This window comes from Lolium perenne, chromosome 2 (genome assembly GCF_019359855.2).
Source record: "Lolium perenne isolate Kyuss_39 chromosome 2, Kyuss_2.0, whole genome shotgun sequence".
Classification (NCBI taxonomy): domain Eukaryota; kingdom Viridiplantae; phylum Streptophyta; class Magnoliopsida; order Poales; family Poaceae; genus Lolium; species Lolium perenne.
This window is the reverse complement of record NC_067245.2, coordinates 155,727,423-155,736,598: the sequence shown is the minus strand read 5'-3', so window position 1 is coordinate 155,736,598 and position 9,176 is coordinate 155,727,423.

Sequence of the window (9,176 nt, the reverse complement as noted above, 5' to 3'; positions counted from 1 at the left end):
TCTAAAGACAACAAGAAGAAGTCAAGTCACCTGCTCAGGGATTTTCGACAGATCATCGAAATGCAGAAGCTCATCCAGCAGCAGCAACAGCCAACACCACCGCCACCTCCACCTCAGCACCAGGTCCAGCAGGCTCAGCCTCATAACCCCAATGAGTCGTTTCCACCACCACGTGGGCAGATGAGCATGATCCATAGGACAGGTGTTTCGAGAAGGGAAATGAAGAAGCTTACCCGAGAAATTAATCTGGCAGAAAGCATTATGGCCAACATCCCCGAATATGTCGACTGGTCATCTCAGAGCATTACGTTTAGCAGAGCGGATCACCCGATGACAATCCCAAAACCAGGACACGCTACCTTAGTAGTGGAGGCGCAAATCGGAGGATTCAAAATGAGCAAAGTCTTCATGGATGGCGGAAGTGGATTAAACCTGATATTCGTTGACACAATCAAAAGCATGGGGATCACTATGAGGATGCTAGAAGATACAAACACCTGTTTCCATGGGATTCTCCCCACTTCACCAGCGTACTCTCTTGGCAAAGTTTACCTGAATGTCGTCTTTGGCAAACCCAACAACTTCAGGAAGGAAAAGATCGAGTTTGAAGTCGTAAACTGGGAATCGCAGTACCACGCTATACTCGGAAGACCAGCTTATGCCAAGTTCATGGTTGTGCCGCATTACGCATACCTCAAGATGAAAATGCCTGGGAGCAATGGGACAAACATCACAGTCTATGGAAGTTTCTCACGCTCGGATAATTGTGATCGCGACTTTCAGAGGATCGCTGCGAAGTTTGGGGTAAAACAGGAAATTGTCGATCTTCCTTCCAAGTCGTTGGCACACGATAATAAGGAAGATGAACGCGTCAGGAAGACGAAGAAGAAACCAGCCGACCTTGCCCTAGAAGTTTTGACAGTAAAAACTTCGGCAGCCGATGTCATAACGGCCATAGGAGAAACCAAAACGCTGGCAATCACTGATGGGACCCCCGGTGAAATCAACGATGCTCCCAAAATCGCTTACGCGGTGGACAATCCAGAAGATAAGAAGAATCCTCCCCTTGCTTAAGCGGATGGATAGCATTTAATTTTTCCTTTCTTTTTAACAGGGCCCTCTTTCGCCCCTTAGTTCTTTGCTTACTTTATTAATGAGAAATTAAGTTTTGTTTCCTTGAAAAGCATTGCAGTAATTGGGAACACCCGAACCACATCATCAGGAGCTTCGTTTGCATATTTCGGCGAACGTTGGGGCGATGAAGAACACGTCCGATGATTGTGCTTGAAAAAAGCCTCTGAAATAACGAGTGCTAAAAGAATGCAAAAACAACAAGGACTCTGCCTTCTTCCTTTGCTATAGATGCCTCAAAGAGTGCCGCAAATAGCAAGGAACAGGAAATATTTACGTTAAACGACCCACGTTCGGTACTTTACTTGTGGAAGTATCAAAGAACAAAGGGGTCATCGGCAGAGCTAGTGCTTCCAATATATTCGGGAGCCGCTGTCAGGACATGCATTGGTTGAAAGCAAAGTTGCGCATACAACGGGTTTAGAAGGACCCGCAACACGAGCTGATCACTCAAATAATTTGCTGACCAACCAACACACATACGCTTAAACGAGTAATTAAGATTTGCACCTCCCAAAATTCGCCAACGGCATTAACATGGTAAAAGTGCATATATATGCACCTACCAAAAAAATAGTTTAAACTTCGCAATCCAAACACTTGGATGTAGTAGCCAAATTATCTATTTACAATAAGAGCATGACCCTGAATTACTCTTGCGGAGTTTCTTTTTCTTCAGGTGTCTTCGAATCCTCTTCAAGCCTGTCAACAATTATATTGGCAGGTAGTATTACCTTCGGGTATAGCGGCTCCAAACTACCCACCGCATTGGCAATAGTCAGCAGGTTTGCTGAAGGATAACGCGCAAGGACGAGGGCAAGTGTAAATCTGGCTCCTGCAAAAACTTGAGCTCGCACCAAGTCTCGAATCTTCTTGGTGTTGCTAAATTCCAACATTAGAGTCAACAGCGTGGGAGGGACCGCGTTCAAAGGGAACATCGTCTTCCATATTACTCTCAGCCCTTCACTTGTCGAAGAAGCGATGGACCTGCTGGACCCGATCTTGGAACTTTGCGACAGCCGAAGCTTTCGAGTGCTCTCTCCAGAAAACCTCATCTGCTGATGATAGCTGGGTCAATGCGTTCACACGCTCGTGAATCCGCTTGTTCTCTTCAACACGGTTCTGAGCTATGACTAGCAAAGGAATCAAGGGAGTTCAGACGATGCATTTTGAAATAAAACAATGAGCAAAAGGACCAGGGAGCTTACAGTTTAAACTTTCGGTGGCCCTATGTAATTCAGTAAGAGCATAGCGCTCTACGTCAGCCGCAATCTCGCTCTTCTTCTTGATAATGGCGGCCAAGGCATAGGTACTGCGCAAATCCTTTTCCATCTACATGATCTGATTCTTCATACGCTGGAGCCGATCACTTTTAGAAACAGCACCCGAAGAATCATCGACAAACGCAGGCACGGGGAAAACCTGCAAAATAGTGTCAAAGGGTATGATGGATCGTATTGCTTCAACATTGGAAGTTTCTCCCATCGGGAGAGTGCAAGTAAAAATGTCATAATTAGAGTACACTGGCAACATTGCCAGCATGGAATTTATTACAACCACAAGTCTTACGGCAGGACATTGTTTCAAATTAAGCTAAAAAGAAGTCTATTACAAGAATCAAGGGGCTTGGATCTGGTTCGACAAACTTGGACCAACTGATGATTTCTTTGCCGAAACCAGCTCAAGGAGTTAGCGTGCACACTTAAGAGCTGAAGTTTTAAAAAGACGCCCAGGTCGACAAACTGCCCATCTTGCTTTTTCGGCAGCTCCTTAGACATCTCTTCAATATCGGCCTTGAAGCCATGACCCATCATGAGTTGGAAGGCTAGAAGGGCACCATAGGTACGTGAGGTACGTTTGAAACCTCGATAACCTCCTTGTGTTGACGACGAAAGCATCGATCAGCTGCCCCAAAGTCTTGTCTTGACTAATCTTGGGGAAGATCATCGAGTGCATCCGTGTCATGGCCCCCTTGCCCTTCTTGAGGAGATCCTACGTAAGCCGATGCGAAGCAAGAGTCATCGACACACCGTTTGCCGGAGAATTGTTTGGAAGCTTGTCCAAAGCTTCGGCAGGGATATCGGCGGTCTCTGCGCAAAATGAAATGAGAAGGAGTTTACTAATAAAGGATTGGATTCGCAAAGTAATAATCAACAGGGAAGTAGAAAGGGAATTACTGAGCAAAGCCAACGAAGACTGGCGAAGAAGATCATCCTTTTCAGCCGCCCAAGCTTCAGCGTCCAGTCTGGACGCTTCTTCGTCCTTCAGCTTCTTCTTCAGCCCCTCGAGTTCCTCCTTCATGGAGTCGATTTCTTGGCAGGCTTCGACAGCTATTTTTATTGCACCTTCCAATTTCGAGGAAGAAGACTTAACCTCCTTTTGCAGTCGAGCCTTGTCCGCTTCCAGGAAAGTGAATTGGGAGGCGAAGGTCTCCAAAGAAGATATGACAGCTCGCAGATCCTTAAGAAAAGGGGGAAATAGATATTTATCGAAGGATCACTAATCAAGGCACATTCAGGAAAATTTGTGCTGCGACCGAAAAAAGACTTACAGGTTTCCCTGAAGGAGGAGTTGCGGCGGCAGCAGTCGAAGGAATATCTTTCCCCTTGGAAAGGGAGGAAGCAGTCGATACCTGGGCCGCGAGGACTGCAGCAGGAGCCGAAGCCTCGGAAGCTGCAGGATTCGGCAGAGCGGCACCAAATTTGGCCTTCTTAGACGGAGGCTCGATGAAACCTTCGTCACTGCGAAAAAGAAATTTGGCAGAAGTTAAGAAAAGAATGCGAATGGTAAGAACAAAATACGAATTCTGGGAAAAGAAGCAAGCACTTATAGGTCGAAGAGATCGTCTTCATCGGCAAAGCCGCCGGATGGTCTCTTCACAGGAGAAGCTCTGGCCTCCTCCACAACTGCATTAACAAAGGCAGCATGATCAGCGTCGTCATCACGCAGTGATCCCGCTGTGTCGCTAGTATCGTTGGTTGGGGGAGGAGGATTGGTAAAGACAGCTTTAGAATTCATCGGATCATCGCGTTCATCCTTTGGGCTTGTGTTTTCGTCGGTCTGAAATTCAACAGGGGCTGAGGAATCTCTTCCTTCAGAAGTATCATCCAGCAGGTCATGCAAGTTTCCAGGAGCTATGAGGATCTGACAAAGAAAAACAAGTAAGAACAATGATAGTCATGTTGATCAAGGAGAACAGAGTAATAAGAGTATGAGGAGGAAAGTTTACCTCCATTGGCGGATGATCAGCATCGAAAGGTGGATGAGAAGATATTAGCGGGATTGAATCTTCCTGGCTGAAGAGAGTAAGGCGTCGAACTTCATCAAGCAGTTCCTTTTCTGATAGTTTGGCAATATTTATCCTGGTCTCATCCTTCGGACCCGAATATAACCACATCGGATGAGCCCTGGCCATGATTGGCTGAACCCGACACTTCAGGAACACAGCAGCTACCTCTGTGCCTATCATGGTCTGGCCATCGGCTTCTTTGATCCGAAGAAATTTGTCAAATAAATCGTCGACTGCTGGTCTTTCGTCGGGAGAAAGGATATTCTTCCAAGAGTGCTTAGGTTTGGCTTCGAGAACATCGGAAAAGCGAGGAAGCTGGGATTCGGTTGTTGAAGAATCCCTAATGTAGAACCACTTCAGTCTCCATCCTTGCACGGATTCGCTCATCGGAAATTTGAAATAATTGACTTCTAAGCGGGCGACGAACCCGACTCCCCCAATGACAAAGGGTCCGCTACTACTATTGTATCTCTTTACAAAGAAGATTTTCTTCCACAACCCAAAGTGAGGCTGAATGCCCAAAAACGCTTCGCAAAGGGTGATGAACACAAAAAGGTGAAGGATTGAGTTGGGGGTAAGTTGCCACAGTTGGATCTCGTAAGACCGCAGAAGGTGATGAAGGAACTTGTGGGCAGGGAGCGAGAGACCTCGATACAAGAACGAAAAGAACATCACGGTAAAACCAGCGGGAGGATTAGGCCGAGAAATCGCACCTTGGAGAATTACATTCCCCTCGTCGGAAGAGATTAGACCAAGGCTTCGGGCCCTCTTTTCATCACGCTTCGTGACGGAGGACGCCAGCCAATCTCCGGGGTTGGTCCCAGCCATGGAGCTTGACGGCGCTGGTGGCGCTGGAGCTGGAGGAGGAGCGTCTGGGGCGCTTCTCTTCGGAGGATTTGAAGAAGCCTTGACAGCAGCACCACTGCTCACAGAACTGGCGGCGGCAATGGGGTTCTTCTTCTTCACCATCGTTGGATCTGGAGAAGATCTAGAAGCGGCGGCGGCGCAACGGTTACGAGAGAAGGAGATGGAAGAAGGAAAGGAGGGTGCGACGATGATGTGTGAGAATGGGCAGGACTTGCTCCGAGAGATTTTAAGTATGGGAACCTAAGGATTGCGTAGGCACGTGTCGTTGTTTCCTATTCATTAAGAGGACCCTTTCTTCATCGTTGATCACGGAAATCGAGGAGGCGTCTTGGTAACTATACAGGAATAGCGGATATTTCTTAAAAACTAAGCCACGCAGAAGTAGGATGGGCCCAACGGGTCGTGTCTTGTCAGTCAGAACTGTAGTATTGATAACGTCATCAGTGATGTCGTGAAGACCGCCGGAAGCATTCGAAGTAAAATGAAAGAGTATCGGATGGTCGACTTGAGTCTACGCACGAATCGCAAGCATCCGTGCCCAGACTCGGGGCCTACTCCCATCGGGAGCGCTGGACGCGCACCCGATAAAACGTGAACTCGAAGACAACCCTGTGAAGAAATATTTGAAGAAAAGGATGGAATGCTCAGCTCGAGTCTGCACCCGGCCGCCAGCACCCGTGCCCAGACTCGGGGGCTACTCCCATCGGGAGCGCTGAGCGCGCACCCGATAAAACTTTCTTGCACTCCAGGATCATGCCCGGGGACTTGATTCTGTGTAGGGTAACATTGTTTTGCCATCAGTAGTTAACCAGCAAAGCTGGGCACGTTACTCAATATCCTTCACCCGTTGAAACTTTACTGAAGAATACGAGCCCCGGTACAAATGTATCGGATGAGCCATGAAGACTTGCAGAAAACTTCGGCATAAGAAGACCTTCGAGTGGCACAACTTGATTCTACGCACGGATTGCAAGCATCCGTACCTAGACTCGGGGGCTACTCCCATCGGGAGCGCTGGACGCGCACCCAATAGAAGAAGATGATGCTGTTACAAGATGGACAAGAACAATCAAGGAGAAGATCATTTAGTGGAGGCATGCTTTAGTCTCTACCCGAAATATCTTCGGCTAGACACTCGGGGACTACTGACGTGGGCATTACCCTTCGGGTAACTGACATTGCCCTATCATGTGCGGCCCAACTGGAGGCCCATGAAGATACCTGATGGCAAGGCGGGCCACTAGGACGGTGCAGGAGAAGATCCCCTGAAGAACAAGACAAGTGGGATGCCGAACAAGGAAAGTTTAGATCGAGCTAGGTCTTTTGTAAACCTAGTCGTACCCGGACAGATCTCTTGAGACCTGGCCTCCTATATAAAGGCCATGAGAGGGGCTGCCGGGGGACGGAATCAATCATAGTAACTTTAGCCACCAGAAGTCTAGAGCTAGGTCGCCATAGCACTTAGCCTCTCGACGAGATCACAGCCGAAACCTTCGGCACCCCATTGTAACCCAATATTCTCATAATCAAGATCAGACATGCAGGACGTAAGGGTTTTACCTCATCGAGGGCCCCGAACCTGGGTAAATCGCTCTCCCCGCTTGTCTGTTTACCGATGTCTCGTGTCAGCCTACAGGATTCCATCAACCCTAAGCCCCAATCGGAGGGCATTGCCGAGTAGTACCCTCGACAAGGTGCAATTGAATTGTACAAGATAAGCCACACAAAAAAGGATGGTCTCATGAGCGACACAACACATGACGCTTATGTAAGTACATGTATATGCTTGCAACTACATTTACTACAGTGTAACATAACTTATGTATTCATTAAAAATTGCACACTTTATTATTTTCTAATTAACATGCTAACACAGTGTTTTAATCCTACTGCAGGTGAAGATGGTTAACATGAAAATGGGGCCACACATGGAACATGAGCCGGTCAAATCTGATCTACAGATTGTTGAACAAGTTATTAAGGAACATAGTTCTTCGCGATCGACTACCTTCCTATCAAGCATTGGAGTGTCAGCTAGCTCCAGGAGGACTTCCACTTCAAACACACGGATTAAAGAGCTAGAAGCAAGGCTGGCAATTCAGGAGCAACAAGCTGTAGATGCAAGTGCAAAGTATCAAGAAGAGATGGAGAAGAGAATGCAAGTCCAGGAAGAGAAATTTCATGAACTGGAAAGGAAGCAGCCAGAACAACTTGAAGCTGCCAACAAGGCCAGCGAAGAGACTCGTCTTGCATTTGAAAAAAGGCAACAAGAAATGGATGCAATGCTTAGTTTCCTCTTAAGGACATCACAGCAGTCCTAGGGAAACTGATGATATACTGTCCATCAAAAAGAAATTGCTATAATAATTAGTTGTCTATTTTTCCTACTTTTCGTGCAAATTTTTGTAATAAGATTATTGATTTGGGTTACAATATTATGTGGTACCAATCCGAAATTTATTGCCATATTATTTTGTTTTATATTATTCCATGCAATGCCCATATTTTTTGTTTCCCCTATTTTTTTATTTTTAATGTGGCAATAGATTATTACATCATAAAATATAGTGTTGCGTCAAGTCTTAGTCGCCACGACTACCTGTTTTGTTCACATGTTGTGATAACTTGGCACCACGAATAAGGGTTTTGTTTAAATACTTTTTCTCCACTAACATTCTGGCCGTTGTGATACAGTGGCGCAACGAATAGTTTAGACTGTCACTCTTGTTTGTACCTACTAATATTTAGGCCGTTGCGACTTCTATTTGGCGCCACCAAAATTATTTTTGTTGAAATAAAGTATCGCCACGGAATTTTCCATTGTCGCAGTAGTTTGTCACTTCAACTAATTTGGTCGTCGCGATACCAGAAAATTCTTTTACCACGACTGAGTTGTTTGTGGCCATTCGTTTTTTCCATGCATATAAGGTTTGTTGACATAGATTCTTGCCACCAAAATAATTTATGTGAAATAAATTATGGCCACGGATTTTTTCATTGTCGCAGTAGTTTGTCGCTTCAACTAATTTGGCCGTCGCGATACCAGAAAATTCTTTTACCACGATTGAGTTATTTGTGGCCATTCGTTTTTTCCACGCATATAAGATTTGTTGACATAGTTTCTTGCCACCAAAATAATTTGTGTTGAAATAAATTATGGCCACGGAATTTTCCATTGTCGCAGTAGTTTGTCGCTTCAACTAATTTGGCTGTCGCGATATCATCGATTTGACAATGATAAACAAATGTAATCTGTCACCAGAAAGTAATCTATGATGGAAATTCCATGACGAACCTAATGACGAACAAATTTTGTCATCCGAGAGTAATACATGACGAATTTGGTATATTAGGTGACAAAAGTTGTTTGTCATTAAAAATAATATGTGGCGTAGTGGGCTATGCTCTGTTAATTCTTAATACAAGATTGCATGGAGTTTTCCCTTTCTTGTGGAGTGTAAAAGAGATGTGTTTCATTATCTCTATGTTAGGACGTGATGCCCATATGAATGCGTCTCTTTCACATATTATTATTTTGCATCTTAATATCTTATTGATGAATTGTTATTGTCCAATAAAACTTAAAAGAGAGAATAGTCAAGTGAACCCATGAACCCTAGTCCAGTTTTTATCATAAGAAACAAATTTATATTGCTTTTATGTTGTTTTCTATTTGCTGCACTATTTTAATCCGAAAATACAAAAATATTTACTTTTCTTATTTGCATCCAAATCACCAAACTCAATCAACCATTTTATTGTTTTTACTTAGTTACTTTATTTTATCGAGTTTATTTGTTTTATTACTACTTGTGTTTTATTTACTTACGCGAAACCTTGTGCTTGACAACCATACGGTGGAGTTGGCGACACAAGGCTTTATTTTACT